Below are 17,741 nucleotides of genomic sequence, written 5' to 3'. Positions count from 1 at the left end.
ACAGCCAATCGTACAGCTGAGATACAACCGTGTGACACTAACAGCCAATCGTACAGCAGAGAAACAACCATATGACGCAAACAGCCAATCGCACAGCAGAGAAACAGCCTTGTGACACAAACAGCCAATCGTACAGCAGAGAAACAACCGTGTGGCACGAACAGCCAATCATGCAGAGAAACAACCATGTGACACAAACAGCCAATCGTACAGCAGAGAAACAGCCATGTGACACAAACAGCCAATGGTTCAGCAGAGATACAACCATGCGACACGAACAGCCAATCATACAGAGCAGAGAAGCAACCATGTGACACAAACAGCCATTCGTACAGCAGAAGTGCCGGTGCTGCCTCCGCTCTCCGGCCGGCAGGGTGCAGCGGGGATGAGGCCCCCCTGAGCCGACGCGCCGGGTCTTCCTCGAGGCGCAGTTTAAACTGGACCTCGCCCTCCTCCCGAACCAAGAGAGCGATTCAAGAAAGAATCCGCCATTTTCAGTGACGTCTGGAGAAATCCCTTGCTCCGCTCCAAAAACATAATCCATAGTCATATCATCATGAAATGTATTGATTGATTGATTGATTGATTGGTGTGCTTTATTGCCATAGGGAAATTCTGCTTTCAAAAAGATCTAAGAGAGATTTTACAATAATGACATGAGGAAGACACGGTGCCAAAAGACATAAATCATGTAAATCAGTTAATCATGATCATAAATTATGTGAATCAGTGGATCAGTCTTGGTGGAGAGTTTCAGCCTCTTATATTCATTATAATCATGTTGAGAGCTCTTAAGTTTTTTTTATTTATTTATTTTTTTTATTTTTTATATTCTTCCAGAATCAAAGTCCGTACTCAGACTGTTGAATATAGTCACAATCTCTCATAATTTTAATATCTGTAAACTCTTTCTCTTTGCCGGGAAGAGCATCCTCAGGTCTCCAGAATCTTCAAACTGCAAGGGACCTGCATTTAGATGATTCTCATTTACTGTGATTACATTGTTTTGGCAGATATTGCGACAAAATGCCTCGTAAATGGAGTAAAGGCTTCAGGTCTAATTCAGGAGTCTGTCTCTCTCTCTCTCTCTCTCTCTCTCTCTCTCTCTCTCCCCTTCCCTCCAGCTCCAGGCTCTATTTACATGGACTCATACTTTCTTCCCGTCCACATGCAGACTTCCTGGCGTCGGCCTGAAGGGGATGGATTGTCTCGAAGGAGGAGGAGGAGGCTCTGCACCGTCTCGTGCATCACAACACAAATGTTTCATCCAGAAAACAAAACACGCTGGAAGCCGGGAGGCTGCGGCGACGGGGCCTCCGTGGCCTTGCTGTGCTCCACTGTGAGTGTTTATTCTTAGTCGCTCGGAGGTGTCAAACGGGGTTAATGTTCTATTTCGGTGCCTCTGTTTTCACGACGGCCTATGTTTTTGCGATGGTGGCCTTGATGGAACGCCCGATTAGAGTAAAGTGCTCCCCTTCCGAAAAGTGTACACAGAGCCGCGGAAGGAATTTTTATTTTAATGGAGCCTGGAGCCAGGAAACCAGTGTGTGTGTGCGTGTGTGCGTGCGTGTGTGTGCGTGTCAGCGCGCATGTGTGTCAGGGTATTGAGAAATGAAATCAAATACCGGAAATGAACCATATTTTACTCAGAACCAAAAACGGAAATCAGAGTCAGCCTGTCTTGGCCAACTATGCTTACACACATACAAGGCATGTGATTGAGGATGTCAGTGATGGAACATACAGGAAGGTAAAAGACGAAAAGCAAAGTTTAAGAATATATACTCATTTTTTGTCATATTTACATATACAGTATTGGTATTGTATTTATTATTTTACTGGATGAGGTCGAGCGTGCATGATGGTACGTAGTAACGATAAATGTATATACAATATTAAATATTGCAAAAACATTTAATCGTTCAAAGTTACATAAGGTTTCTTATGTAACTTTGTGTAATCTGCCTGTGTAATCTCTATTACCAGATAATGACGTTATTTTTTCATACCATCCACATTTTTTTACCTCCTGTTTGACCTCCACGCCCCAAAATGTCAGATCTACGTCAGGTCATATCAAAAAGGACCTTTAGTTTGTGGCACGGTGCACTGCTGCCTCACAGCAAGAAGGTCCGAGGTTCGATTCCCACCTGGGGCGCTGTTGGCACCGTGCTCCGGCGGGTTAGCTCCCAAATAGGAGCCTTTCTGTGTGGAGTTTGCATGTTCTCCCCGTGCTCACATGGGGTTTCCTCCACCTCACGTCAGTAAGGAACCCCACCAAAAACATGCACCCATCATGGTCTGACCAGCAATGGACATTTATCACCTGGTCCCCGGGCGCGTCCACGTATGCTGCCCACTGCTCCTGGCTGTGCCCCCGGAGGAAGGACAAGCCAGGATGGGTCAAAAGCAGAGAATCCATTTCACCGGCCACCATCAAAGCATGTGCATGTGTGTGTGTGTGTGTGTGTGCAAGCATGTGTTATAGTGTAGTGTGTTGCGTGATGAATAAAGACTGTTTCTTCTTTCTTATTCTTCTAGTTCGGGTTGAGGAACATTACGTTTAGGTGCTGGTCCTGCTCCAAACAAACCGTTTGGGGAAAAAATATACGCCGTATATAAGGCCTGGTGTGAGTTGTAAAATCGTATTATCGGTCCTGAAATATCCAAGGGTGAAGGGTCAGTGCAACCTGAGCCGCTCCCCGAGATCAGAGGAGGCTCCAATCGAGAGGAAGACACAATGGTTTTCTTCCTGGAAGGTTTTTCATTTTTTTTAAATCTTATTATTATTTATTTTTTTCTCCCCGGAGTGATGAGTGGTGTAGCGGGGGCCGAGTGACACGGGCGAATTCACCCCCTTCACCCACTTTCATCCGCGGCGGAGAAATGTGCTCGCTCCCGTCAGGTCCGCTGAGCATCAAACGCTCGGAGGCTTGCGGTGACGCGCGGCGATGCTCGAGTTATAAACAATGAATGTTGAAAATGTGAAATGTTAAGATAACATATGCCCCCCGTTGGGTTTCCGTAACCGGGCTGAGGGAAAACCCAACCTGGGGTTTTTCCTTGAATACACAATAGATTTAAAAAAAAAAAGGGGGGGAAAACCGCATAATTGGTTCCATTACTCCAATGTTGGATATCCAGTCCAGCGCTGCTGATGAGTCATAAGGTGGGAGGGAAGGATAAATTAAATAAGGATTTTGAAGCCAGGCAGCAAAATCGGATCAAAAGGTCAGTGCTGAATAGGGCAGAGTATTTTTTTTTTTAAATTCCCATACCGGTACCCTTAAAGTGATACCGATACCAACAGAGTACCTCATTTGATACTTTTATTTTTCTACTGTACCCATCATGTGAATGGAAGGATTTAGTCATGTACAATGCCACCACTCCTCCCTATCCAAATTATTTTTACACAAATACATTTTGAAAGCGTTGAAATTATTGAAACATTTATTAAACAACTGTACAAAACTGTACAATGAAGTATTGGGGCAGTGTGATTTTAAACAAATAGCCAGTACAGGACGACTGATTACAGAGAGGAAGACCTCTTTCACTGTTCATATGGACACCTGACTGTTGTTTTCAGAGGGACTTGATAAATTGTGAACCTGTCCTATAACAGTCTGTTGTAGCTGCTGCTGCGGTGGGGAGCCAATCACACGCCGCATTAAATGGAAAAACCCTTGCAGTGATTGGCCCCGAGTAAAACCAGACAAATAGTCCTGTTTTTCTAGATCTGGGTACAAATAGGATTGAATGCAGGTATCGTTTGACTGGAGAAGATTCGATACGACTTGGTGTTATTTCAATCGATACCTTAAAAGGTATTGAGTACCAATACCCAGCCGTTTAAGTACCAATACCCAGCACTTTAAGTACCAATACCCAGCACCTAAAGTACCAATATCCAGCCCTTTAATTACCGTTGCCCAGCACTTTTAGTGCCAATACCCAGGCCTTTAAGTACCAATACCCAGCCCTAGTGCTGAATGCCCGTTTTCTGATCTAAGAGTCAAGAAATAAATAAACATTTTAGAAAACATCTTTTTACGACTGCGAGTTCGAAACAAATGACGAAATCTGAACAGGTGAAGTTTAAAGGATACGTTTAAACACCATCTTTCATCAAATTGAGCAAAACAGAAAACTCACATCAAAGTCCAACAGGTTTTCTTCTGCATTCCAAATCGGTAGTTCCAAGTCGGTATAGTCGCCAGTTCCCAGCCTAATGTGTTCCATTTCCTCTTTTTGGGGAAAACATGAACAGTGTATTTATATTTGTTTGGCAGTTTGTGAATTCCACAGCGTCTGACCTGGAGTTAAAACTACAGGGAGTGGTTTAGATCAAAGTTGGACGTGTTTTCAAATAAATACTTTTCCAAGTAGGAGGTGCGATATTTCCGAGTTCCCACTTCAATGGAATGCAGGATCTGGTAGGGGTTTCACAACGACCGACTTTAACTAGTTGCCAAGTTTGGAGTTGTATCCGTAGAGGCGGTTTAAATGTTTGGCCCGATTTTTTTAATACTACATGACTCAATCGAGATATACTGTAAATGTAAATACAGATGTAGGCGCTGGATTGGACAGTGGAGCGAGGAGGCGCAGGCTGGAGACGTCGGGAATCCGTCTCCTTTTGTTTCTCAACACAACAACGTCGCCTTCGCCCTGAGGGCACCAGCCTGCGCCTCCTCGCTCCAGGCGTTACCAACAAACTGTTCAATCCAGTGCCCACGCATTATTTTAATAAACTATTTTACTTATACAATAATTATTGCAAATCTGGTGGGTGACTAGTCGGCTGTTGCCAGCAGCGCAGACTAGTGGTTATGCTAGTCGACGAGTTGACTAGTTGGTGAAACCCCGAGCAGCAAGTGTATTTTTTTTGTGTATTTGTTTTTGTTCAATCATAAAATGATGAGAACCAACGTTTGAATGAATCCTGAATGAGGATGAATAATGGCAAACCCGTCCTTTAAGCTACGGCATGTCTCCTGGGCGGTTGGAAGGTTCTCGTGCGATTCGGTGACATTTCGGTGAATGCTTGTGCGGTTCAGAAGGACGGGAGTGATTGAATGAATGAAGCGAACCTTCAGTGCTTCAAACCCTGTCGTCCTGTTAAGCCAACTTTGTTTCCTTTCACAGTTCAATTTACATTTTCCACCAACTGCACCAATGGCTCCCATTCCTCAATAGCTTTATGGTTATCAGAAGGAAACGGGGACCTTCATTTAAAGCAGGTGTAGTGAAAGTATTGACATTACTGGTGGTGGCGTACCCCTGGATAGGTTATATAGATGTGTTTTTATTATTGAAAATATTACTCATTCAGATTGTTTACACACAACACATTGTGTTTCTCATTTATTTTCCATATTTTGCCTCTTTTTGAGGAAAATATCAGTGCCACAATTTTGCTTGTAACAGCAAATTTCCAAACTCTAAAATGCGCCGGAAAAAAAACAACAACAAAAAAACGGACCCTGTTTCACCTGAAGCACTTTCCAGCAGATTCACGTCGGGGAAATCCTCCTGACCGACGCTGCCACCGGCCTTCACCTCTCGTCCCCGATCCTCTTTCAAAGATGGAGCCTGTTGGCATTCGATGGTTTGTGGGAAGCGAGTTCCGCTGCCGTCGAGCGGGGAGGCCCGAGCTGCGAGGAGCCGTCGGTTGAGATCGGCCTGAAAATCTCTGCCATCTGACATGTCAGGGGCCGATAATGAGCCATCACTCTCCCAGGACGCTGGCGCTCGCTTTAATCAAAGATGGGGTAATGCCCCAGAGCCCGTCGTCGTTAAAAAAAAGTTCCCGTCCCCTGACCTCAATCGCTCTGTAAACTAATTGCCGAGGTGCGGTGTCCTCGCTGTCGCAGTGGTTCATGGTTCACGGGGGAAACTTTCTGGCTTTCGGTCCCCCTTGGCATGGGACCAAAAGGAGTCTTCCTGGCCTCCAGAGTTTCAAGTATTGCGTCCCCGTCCGACTCCACAGGCGGTGCGGGGTCAGTTTGACGCATTTTCAAGATGCCTCACGCAGGCTTTTACAGCCGCATTAGCTCAGATTATTAAGATGGAATGGCCTGTGCCACGCAACGGGACTGTGGAACTGTGTTAGTTCCACAAGTTCTGGCCCCTTATAGTCAGGGGGAATGTCTTTATGTTCACAAATAGCAGCCTTTGTCTTCTGTACCTGCCCAAAATTGCTACTGGGATACTTGATGGACAATGTTGATGTTGTATTGTAAATTGTAAACCAACGGTGGTGATAAAATGGCTCAGGCAGGGCGGCCCTTTTCTGCTGTAGATTCACTGGCCATGTGGCCTTCTCTGATTTGGTTGTTGTAGTATATGTCAAAGTAAGTTCCTGAGATGCCGACTGTGTATTATTAGTGTGCCGTGTTAGTGTTCCATACATCACTAATGCTGCATGGATGGGTTTTTGTGCCTGATCCCCATTTGGACACACTGAATTGATTTCTTTGATGGTTGCACCAACATCGCAACATCACAGACCAGGTTCAGGCCAAAAAAATGGACTGCTTACCTTAACATGTTTTATATCCTTTATTCTGTATTTTAACCTGTGACTTCTTGCCTACAGGGTTAGCGTGGGTCCTTAAAAAGTCTGAAATCCTAATCCATTTAAGCATTTTATTTTTTTTACCCGTCAGAGAACGACGCCATCCGCGATCCATTAAAAAGGGGGCTCGTTCTCTGGTATTACATTGGAAGGCGCGGACGCGGCTCTCTGGTTGAAGGCGTTCCGAAGCAGGAAGTGATGCTGCGTTCATGGGAACTCGTAAAACCGTAATTTGTCTCAGTAGCCCCCTGCTTTGTCGGCTTCCACCGCAAATTTGTTTCAGACCTGCGGGACTTTTCCTTCATAATCCTCGTACTTTTTTTTTGCCAGTATGGACGTGAAGGAGGTTTTAAATTTCATTCATAATGGTCTTAAACGGTCTAAAATTTAACCTGTTGAAACCTGCAGAAGCCCTGTCATATGTGTTGTCAGACAAGTTCAAAAGCCCCTCACATTCCTGGGTTCCAGTAAATAATGAAACGGTTGTCCGGAACTTCCTCAAAGCTAATCCCAACTAATCCTTTCAGAATTCCGTCCTCCTCAGAACTTCTGCATCGGCTGCAGCACCCCCTCGTGATGGATCGCAGCTCGGTCTGGATGCTTCCGACCGGATGAATGTGACCGAATGGAAGTCAGTCGAAAAAGAAGAAGAGTCTTCGAGACGGAAATACAATAAATTCAAAGTCAGTCTGTGATTTATGTGAACTTTGATGTGTTAATGTGACTGAATGTGTTGCGTTGTGATCTCAGTGAGACTGAATAAAGCTGATCTTACGTGTCAATTTGGTTCGGCTCGCACATCCTGCCCCAAATGCTTCAGTCCATTATCCTGTTGTGTGAGACTAGGATGATTTATTGCTTTGTTCAGGCTAATTCCTTCTCTCCGCATCCTCGCCGCCCGTCTTCTTGCTTCTTTATTCAAATTCCTCCTCCTGTTAATTCCACTTGTTTTTCTGACCGCATTTGTGTTGCATATTATGGTCTTGGGGCCTCTCAGGACCGTCTGTGTTGCTGCCTCACTCTAGAATCTATTCCACTGGCGGCTCATGTCCATCGCTGCTCCCTCCTAGGGACGGGCTCAATTTCAGTTTCCATGGCGACCGCATCACAGAACAGCGGGCAGCCGTCCCCCTTCCTCCGTATGGGAGCATCTGTCGTCCCCTCTCGCCGAGCGCTGGAGGAGCGGGTCGTGGCTGAATAACAGAGGCTCCAACAGTGAAACATGTTGGTGGTGAGTGTTGAGAAATGGAAGGAAAGCACCATAACCAGCCAACAGCAATAGTCACTTACTATACCAAATACTATATTTAACCATACTGTAGTATATTTAAACATATTCATTGCTACTAGTCCTATCAAGGTATGTTATTTTGGCAGTTTGCACTGTCGCTATAGTATGTTTGTACTTAGGTGAAAATGATTGTCAAAATTAGAAGAACGCTTTGTGGCACGCTGGTGCAGTGCATCCTCTGCTGCCTCACAGCAAGAAGGACATGGGTTCGATTCCCGCCTGGGGCACTGTTGGCACTGTTCTCAGGTGGGTTATCTCCCAATTTGGGACCTCTCTGTGTGGAGTTTGCATGTTCTCCCCGTGCTCACATGGGGTTTCCTCCAACACACCAAAAAAAGGACCCCAATTAAAAACATGCAGTCCCTGTCCTGTCCCTGGCCACAACATGCATCCACCACCGGGAGTTGGTCCCCGGGTGCCAACATAGCGAGGGCTGCGTTCTGCTCCTGGCTGCCTCTTGGAGGAAGGACAGATAGGATGGGAGAAACACAGAGGACCAAATTCACCATCATCTTGTGTGCGTGTGGTCGGGTCGTCACCACTACCCGTGTGTGTGTGTGTTAAGTGCATTGGACCTGTGAGATCAATAAATTAGGATTCTTCTTCTTTTTTAAGCAATGTTGTGCTATTATAAATGCTGGAAAACAACATGTTAGTCAGGCCTGGGTTGAAAACTCATGGAAACTTAATGGATCGTTACCCTTAACATTTGTTCAGCATTTAATGTTAAACCTTTCCAATCCTTTCTATTACTTCTGTTTATGTGTGTACACTACATATATGTAGTTTAATTTGTATTTACTTTATAATTTAGCACTTTAACTCCCGGTGAATAAATATAGTGTTCTTATTTTAATCTTAATATAAAAAAGCAATTTTGCTGGATTTGTATGTGATGGATGTGATCGGCGGAGGCCTTAAAAAAAACAATAGGTTGAAGGGCGATGTTGAGCACAGCAGTTTTTAAAACCGAGAAATAAATATGGCTATAAATAGCAGAACATTGGTCACGCATGCATGGGGCAGGATAAAAAATTGCTTTTAAGTCATTAAGTGCTTCAAAAACATCATGAAAGCACATCGCCTCGAGGATCCAGCTGTATGGAACCGAACAGGCTGAAATAATTGATCCCCCCAACCCCCCCCCCCCCCCCCCCCGCTGTGTTATTCGACGTGTGTCAGGTTTTTCTTAATTTATTTTTTTATCACCAAGGTCTCTGAAACCGCGACACCCTGATAAAACTGCAGATGAAGCCGCCGCTGAAACACGGCCGAGGAAAGCAGCCAGCGGGGCGATATGATTGCACGGTAATCCTTCCACCGGGAGATCGATCGAAACACTTTGCGACGTCCAAACAGCGGTGAAAAACGCTGCAGTAACTAAGGCCGGAACGTCGGCGCCAATCTCCCAGATAGAACGGTAGAAAGAACAGAAAACCCCCCTGCTGTATGGAACCCGGGGAAACGACTTTTCACTCATTTTTATTAAGGGAGTGATCACAGTGATGTATAGAGAACCACTCGCTGGTGGGTTTATGGATTACCTTTAATTCCGTCACGTTAAATTTAATGTTTATCACAAGATATTGTAATAATGAGAATTTGTTTATTCTGCCAAGTGCATTTACATATACAGTACAATGATTGTCATGGTGATAATTGGTGCGATACTCGACAGACAATTGGCATAAAAGAGGCTTGAGTCTGAAAAAACAAGTAGTATTTTTCCAATACTATGAAACACTACAACAAGGCTGCTTCTGCAAAACCTGATCTAAAATACACCCATGTGGTCCCTTCTAGTTCTAAAAGATTGACTTCCCTTTGAGTGTCCCAGTTCCCCTGCTTCCACCGTAGGGCTGTAGGTGGTTTCCTGACCTCACTGTACGTGTAAAATGGGTCGGGCGGCCTTCTCTTTATGTAAGACGCTGTCGCAGGGATGAGTAGAGAAGGTGACAAATGCGCGGGGAAGCTCCTGTCCGTCGATCAATATGAGCCGCTCTGAGCTCTGACATGTTGTTTGTTCTATTCTTATACTCCTAGCGGGCAGTGAGCCTGGGCCTTGTAAACAAGCGCTCGTATGGCGGTCGCGGCAGCCCATCTGGCAAGCACCGCACAGGTCGACCTTTCACGCAGACCCGGGGAGTCTGTCATGGATTTGTATGGGGGCTGCAGGAGGTAAGGCGGGTGGTCTAGTGATCGGAAGACTGTCAGCTCCTTGTAGCGTGCTGAAGTGTCCTTGAGCAGGACACTTTACCCCCTAACTGCTCTCATTGAGCTGGTGCGCGCCTTGCACGGCTTCTGCCACCATCGATGTATGAATGTGTGTGTGAACAGGTGAATGTGAGGTACGCACCGTCAAGCGCTTTGACTCGCATGACTTGAAAAGCACTTTATAAATGCACCCTATTTACCATGGTACAAGTTAAAAAAGAGAAAAAAAAACCCAGAAGGATGGATTTGCGTAGAATTTGCATCAAGCCTTTGGAAACGGTGCGTGTACGCTGTGAAACCCTTGGTGGAGGATCGGTGAGATTATGTGACGTGACAAGCGCTGAAATGTCAACCGACGTAAGGAGATGCAAGCGAGGGAAATCCTTTCCAAGAATATTGAAGTGCTGTGGCAAAAAAACAAAGATGGTTGTCTTGTCAGCATCTTCTTGGAAAGGGAAAAGGAAGAACTGATGCATGAAATACATGAGTAACCCACCTCTCGGCTTGGTAATACATGGTAATATATAAAAATACTTGGTAGTACATTATTCCTATGGGAAACACTGTAGGACTTGGATAATGTGATTCCCAAACATGCGTAACGTACTCACTAATATCCGGGACGGTAATACCAACTGACAACATAATTCCGTTGCCTATGGGATCACATGCAAGTCGCTTTAGAAGTGCGGGGGCGAAGGGTGCGGGGGGAAGGGACGACCAAACAGCCTGCGGCAGGCATCCCGCCGTACGCCGCTCTGTCACGTAAAAGGTTAAAACAGCCATCGCACAGACCTCCATTAAATCCTCGATGGAAACTAATATGCCATCAATCATAAATCATCCAGGGCTTTCAAACACACACCCACACACACAAACAGGAAGAATTCAACCTGGAAAGCTATTCAAGATACCAAACTTTAAGAGGCATCGTGGGAGTCTCTACCCACAGGGTTAGGGTTTAGGGAGGGAGACGGATTCCCCGTCTGCCCCCGTCTCAACGTCCGATTGACAAAACATTTTGCGCTAATGATTCTGTATGGCATGGCGAATACGGCCATAAAGTTTTGCTGCGGAGTGCAATTAGCCCTTGTTTTGCGTCTGATCACAATGATCCATGTGGCAGATTAAATAATCCGTGCATCAGCAGGGGGTTCTCATGCCTGCTTAACGAATGATCTTATTGCCTTAAATAAATATAAAACTTGAAATAATTGTCGGACAGTGGTTATTTTCAATGAGTGTTGAAAATAATTATGAAAAATGTGAAATTGTAAGGAAATGCCATGCCAAATCCTGACGTGGAAAAATTGGAAATTCATGAAAATTAATTGAAAATTATGGAAATTGTCCGGGTGGGGGGGACACCCAATGGCTGATTAATAATGATAATGTCACAATATAATTTACAGATCAATAGAAAGTCTGGGCCTGATACCCCTTATAAATGCACAGTTACCACCAGGTCTCTACAGATGGTAATAGCGTCACTCTTAACTGCGTGATGTCTGTAAATTGGACGCTATTTGCAACGAGGCTCATTTGCATAGAAAGGAGCAGATTTTGCACCAAATGTATGAATAATACATTGTTTAAATACGTGCAAATAGCACTGGGGCACCGAGACGCCATTTGGCAGCGCAGTGAAAGGTGCATTTCACCGTTTGCAGATGCTTTGTGAATTGGACCCCGCTTTTTCTGTTATTTGTGGCGGTTTAGCGGTCGCAAAAGCCGTGCAATCGCTTCCGAATCGAGTCCGCCGTTTCCGGCACTGGCTTGCCCACATGGCGAGAATTTTTATTAAAGGCAAGAACAGAGAGGCTCGCTGGCCAAAAGGGTAAATAATAAACAATAATAATAATCAGTCGCGGGAGGAGTGATGCTCCGCTCCGGCGGCTGGTCGGCTGACGAGCCCGTGCGCTGATCACCGCCTGCAAGACAGACGGACATGAAGGAAGCTCCCGGCCCAAGGTCTGGGGCAGCTGGACGCCCGTGGGAAGGAAGCCACGGTGCCTTCTGCAGCCAAGGCTAAACCACGGCCCTTGGTCCGCCACACTCATACAGAGTCTTTGTTTTTTAAGCTATCGACGTCAAACTCGGTCCCTAAGAGTTCTGTCCTCTGCGATTCTGTCGAGCTTCAAGGTCCGACGCCCCCGTGACATGAAATCAGAATCCCGTTGGCCGATATCTTGGAAAGTCTTTAGCCAATCCCTCAGCTTTATGGGAACTTTGTGAAGGTGTATTCATTTCCAAGATGCAGTAAATTCTATCCACAGATCTTCCATATTGAATGACACCTATTTACTACATTTCAGGTCTCTATTTCAAATGAGCCGGTGAAAGCTGAGGTTTTCATGTTTAACTGCTTATCATGCCGCCCCCTTGTGGGCGAATTGCTACCGGGCTTCCAAAGCCACAGGGAATAAATACCTACAAATAAGAAAAATATGTCAAAACGTGCCTTTGCTCACACTCACACTGTGTATTTTGTCAGGTCCTTCAGGCGCCTGGGGAGCTAAACTGTGGAGAAAGTATTGACAAGGCCGTCGGACGGGCCGCGGGGGCTGACAGGTTGGCCTTTGGGGAGCCCGGGTGTCGCGAGCGGGGCTGGGAACCGGGGATTGGCCGGGCGTGCAGAGGGTGGCGTGCCCGGTGAGGCGAGCCAGGAAGCGGGGCGGCGCCGGACGTGAGGTTGACGCGGTGATGGGAATGCTCGGGGGAGGGGGACGAGCTGCAAGGGGGGCCGAACACCTCAAATACAAGTGATGAAACATTAACCAGAGGGCGTTTTCATCCCAGTTTGAAGATCTTTACTTCCTTTTTGATGAACACTTTGAAGGACGGAGGGGCTCGGGGGGAGTTTCTTTTCTTGGAGATAAAAATCTCCAAAGCAATTATTTCCACGTGAGCCGCGGTCCGGGGAATCAGACAGAAGTCGAAGGGTCTTTCTCTGTTACTGTTTTCGACGGAAGAGGAATAAACGGCATTAACGGGGAGTATGAAAAAAGTCTTCTATGCCGTTTTCAAACCCAAATTGAGGGGGCGTGGGGGGGTGTGCACGCAAATGAACAAACCAGCGAACGGGCGGACGAACAATCTAATCAACGGATCCATTGACCTCACACGGATGAAGATTTTCGCCCGAAGACGGATCCGCTGTCACTCCGCCCCGCTTTCCTCCGACGCTCCAGTATATTGTCGCCTCCGTTCCTGTCCCTCCCTAATTGGTTCGCCAATTTGCACCACCGCGCCTTGCGACACGCCACGGCGGTCGCCGTCGGCAGTACTGTAGATGCTTCCGCGGACCCCATTCATTTTGAGCTTAATGTGATTATTGATCGACTTTAATCCCTGGAATTGGTGTGGGGAACCACGGTGCTATTGACTATTTCTGTATCGATCAGCGAGTCGTAATGCTCATTGTCCGTCTTCGTAAACAGCCGCTCAGTGCGTCATTGAGATATCGTGGCAATTAGAGAGCGAGTTTTGGGGATTCGGTGAAAGGAGTGATGCAGAAATTGATGCTTCTGGCAGTCTGGCATTTCTTGAGAGACCGATGACATCAACACTTCAGGGAGTTCTGTGAATTTTTACTCACATTTTGGGACAGTGATGAATATCCTCTAATCCAGAGCGGTGCTTTGCGTTCGGAGTGTGGGTGCGATTTATTCATTCTTTTATTTTTTTTAATGTGCCAAATTAATCAAACACTGAAACAAGCAAGTGTATGTCCTGTCTTAAGGGATATTTTTCAACGCGGGCTTTATTAAAATCATTTATAAATGTTCTGAGCACAAGCTCACCGAAGGCTTTCCTGTCGGGGACTTTTCTCAAGTCAAATGCAGTACAATGGTGCAAACAATTAAAATAAAGAAAAATGTATTTAATCTCTTTTGCTAAAACATGAAACTCAAGTTATAGTCAGACTTTCTTTAAAAAAAAAGACTATTTTTATATAAGTCAAAAACCATGCATTTTATCATGTTTTTCAGGGATTTATTGATTTGTTTGCACTTCCTCAAATCAGCCCCTTTGGCTACATCCATGCTCACATAAGAGACGAGAAACAGGAAGTTGCGTCGCTTCCCACTGGCACCTGCTTTGGATGCTTTGTGTCAATTGCAAAAAGTAGCTATAAATAGAATGTGATGTTACTGTTCTTCTAAACATGTTAAGATATCTACTATACTACTACTATATTAAATATCCACTAAACAGTTGAATGAAGGCTTAAACGTTTGCCCCATTGGACTGCACTGAGCACACTGAGAAGCTGCAGCATAGTGGTAGGTTTGTCAATAGTGAAACCCTAAAATAGCGACTCCATCCGGAGCTGATGGAACGGATCCATTCGGCTCCAATGCAACTCAAGCCTTTTTATATTGAAACATCGTCGCCGGGTTCGTGTCCGATCGGCATCTCCATCCGTCATCCGTCTCCCGGTTAAAAGCCAATTAATCAAGGTCACCAAAAACACTTGAGAACCGCGGACTCCAGTGTCATCCATTACCCGAAAAAAAGAAAGAACCAGCAAGTCCCCCCCCCCCCCCCCCCCCTCCCCGTGGGCTCCATCGTCCTGCGGCTGTCACAGGCAGACTGTCCACCGGGCATTTTTGGGGAAAAGGTTGTGACTTTCCTAATGATGTGACCGTGACCTCCACCCAGGACCCACTTCGGGGATTTCGGCGACATTTCATTAGCCTCCGGTCGTGGCATTTCACCTAACGGTATGTCAAGCCGCCGGCGCTATCTTGGGAGGTGGGGGTTGTGACTTGGACGGCTGCCCCGTCCACCGGCCAGTAGAGAGAGTCCGGGTGTCTGGACTCGTTGACTCCAAACTGGAGTTGAGATTCCGGCTGTCGTGTTTGTGTTTAACTGCTGTGGAGGGTTCACCGTTCGGACAGAAGGCGTTGTGGTGACTGTGAGACGGGAAGCAGGATGTTGGAGGGTAAAAGGAGGTGAAGACTTTGATGAATAAAGCCGGCTTCACGCCAAATCCGAAAACGCCGGATGATCGGATGAACTGGGTTTCCCATCACGAAACCTCAGGGAAAATGGGAGAGCTTGTTTTTTCCAGTTTAACAGCGAGTAGTTCGCTCAGTTGGACATAAACCATTTTCCATGAGTGAACATTTAAAATGTCCTTTATATAGTGTGTGCAAAGTGCAACAAAACTTTGAAAATACACACAATTCACTTATGTGCAACGAGACTCATTGTTTGTGAATATGGTGACATCCAACGTTCACGTTAACGTCATTATTAAAATATACGCGACTTACTTAGTTTTAAGAACAGTTCCAATTTGAGTGCAGAATAGGATATAAATGGAGGAATAAATGGAATTACAGTTTGTTGTTGCCGTCTCTTGCATTCAGTGTGAAGCTTAAGAAACATTAATACATGACAAAGTGCTTTCAGCGTTTGGAAGAAAGTGTGTGTGTGTGTGTGTATGTATATGTGTATATATATATACATATATATATATATATATATATATATAATGTGAAAAATAACATGCTGAATTTTGACTAAAGTGGTAATCCGTAAGATTGTTTAGTTAAAAAAAAATCCCATTTGATACTTTATTTGACTGGCACTTTAAGAGATGCATCTTTGTGTGTGTGTGTGTGTGTGTGTGTGTGTGTGTGTGTGTGTGTGTGTGCGTGTGCGTGTGTGTGTGTGTGTGTGTGTGGGAGTTTGCACTTGTGTGTCCAACCAGGTGGGTTTGGGAGTAATGAAGCAGGTGCGTTGCCGCGGGAACCGGAGGCTGGTGTTCACTATGGCAACAGGCTCATCTCAACCCCAAGTCCCATTAATGTCATTCAGCTGAGGAAGCAACTTTGAAGCACAAAGACAACTCAGAGGTCTCAATCTATTTTTTTTATTATTATTACTGTTGTTATTATTGTTATTATCATTATTATAGCAATGCCAATTATGGGTATATCAACATCAATTTATCACAGGTATATACATGGAAAATAGTCATTTGGTTTAATACAGATACATCAAATAGAGGATTGCTCTGCCAAAGTCTATACAAAAATACAAAAAAGACATGTTAACTTAAAACGTATTCAAACTACTGATGTTTAAGCTTCCAATAATCAAGAGCTCAATAATGGGAGACCGGAAGAACGCTTCATTAAACAAATAAACATTTAAAATCAAGCACTATGGAAACAGGATTAACTTGTGAGAAGAAAAGGAGCTTTTAAAGTTAAAAAAAATGTAATACATTCACCAACAGACTTTTAAGTACAAACTTTTGCGTTATTGTAAAAAGCACATTTAAAGCAAATAATAAACACAAAAAAATGTAAATTCAAAAATGGTAAATTAAATGAAAAAAATTATAATTACATAAACTTTATATCTAATAAATTATTACTGTAATAAAAAAAATATGTAATAATAACGTTAATAAATAGATAAAGACGAAAACGTCCAAACCAGTAGCTTTTTATTTCTCAGGTATCTTCCGTTATATTCATTGGTTCTGATTAAAAAGGGAGTTTTGTTTTCGTGCATTTTTGACAGTAAACTGCCGTGGATCTGCGTATCTAAATGTGTTTATCGAGGATTGTCTGTTTCACACTGAAGGCTCCATTGGCAAAAATAACAGAAAATAACAGATGTTCGTGACACCAAAAGCACATTGTCAGAAACAAACGACGTCCGTTTAAATGGAAGTCACATTAAATCGGCTCCGTGGAGGCTGCAGGGCATCCGTCCGTCACACGGCCCAAAACCCACATTCGCTTCATAATGATGATGATGATGAAGTCATAAAATAAAAATATACCTTTGTATTTCACTACTCAATCTCTGACGCATTGAAAAAAAAAACGACTTTTCCGTAAAAAAACGGAGTATTTGTAAATAAAAATAATATGAAAGCAGTTTTCTACGCTGTGGTAATAGGAACAACTGAAATACTCACATTTATAGTAAATGGTAGATAATGTGGTTTTGGGGTTTTATGGCTGTTATACGATGATTACAACCAGAAGTGTAAATTATTTTATTGAGGATATATATATATTTAAGAATATATAGAAAAACAATAATCACAACTCGCAATTGTTGGCCTAGAACCCAAGCAAGCACAGCTAGCTGTTATTAGATTTAATGGAATTATTAGGAAATGTGATAAAGCAGATTTCAACTCACTTCATTTCAAGGAATGTGTACGAGTTAGACATATATATCAAATATATATATACCGTATATATACTGTGTATATATATATATTGTATGTATATATACTGTATATATGTATATTTCACTTATTAGATCAACTTTAATATCTCACTTCACCTCTAGAAAACAAACAAATTAAACCGTTAGCAGCAACAGTGGTTTAAGTTTCTAAAAGTCGACATATTTATCGTCCTGCAGCGGCGTCCTATTTACATGAACAGGAGAGAAGCTGGAGGCGTCCCCCAAATCTGCCTTCAGTCTGGGAAGTGTGATCGGTTTTTAAAGCCGTAGTTTCAAAGTGGATTTCAAACTGAACACGAGGCCAGACTGTGATGGGACGTTCCAAAAGGCTTCATGTAGCTTAACCAGGTCAAAACACCTCAAGCATTCATCAATCATGGATTGTTTTGGTGAATTTATTTCAGAAATCTCTGAAAATGCAAAAAA

Source organism: Zeus faber, assembly GCF_960531495.2.
Source record: "Zeus faber genome assembly, chromosome: 2".
NCBI classification, from domain to species: domain Eukaryota; kingdom Metazoa; phylum Chordata; class Actinopteri; order Zeiformes; family Zeidae; genus Zeus; species Zeus faber.
The sequence above is the reverse complement of the archived record's forward strand: the minus strand, read 5'-3'. Positions refer to the sequence as shown.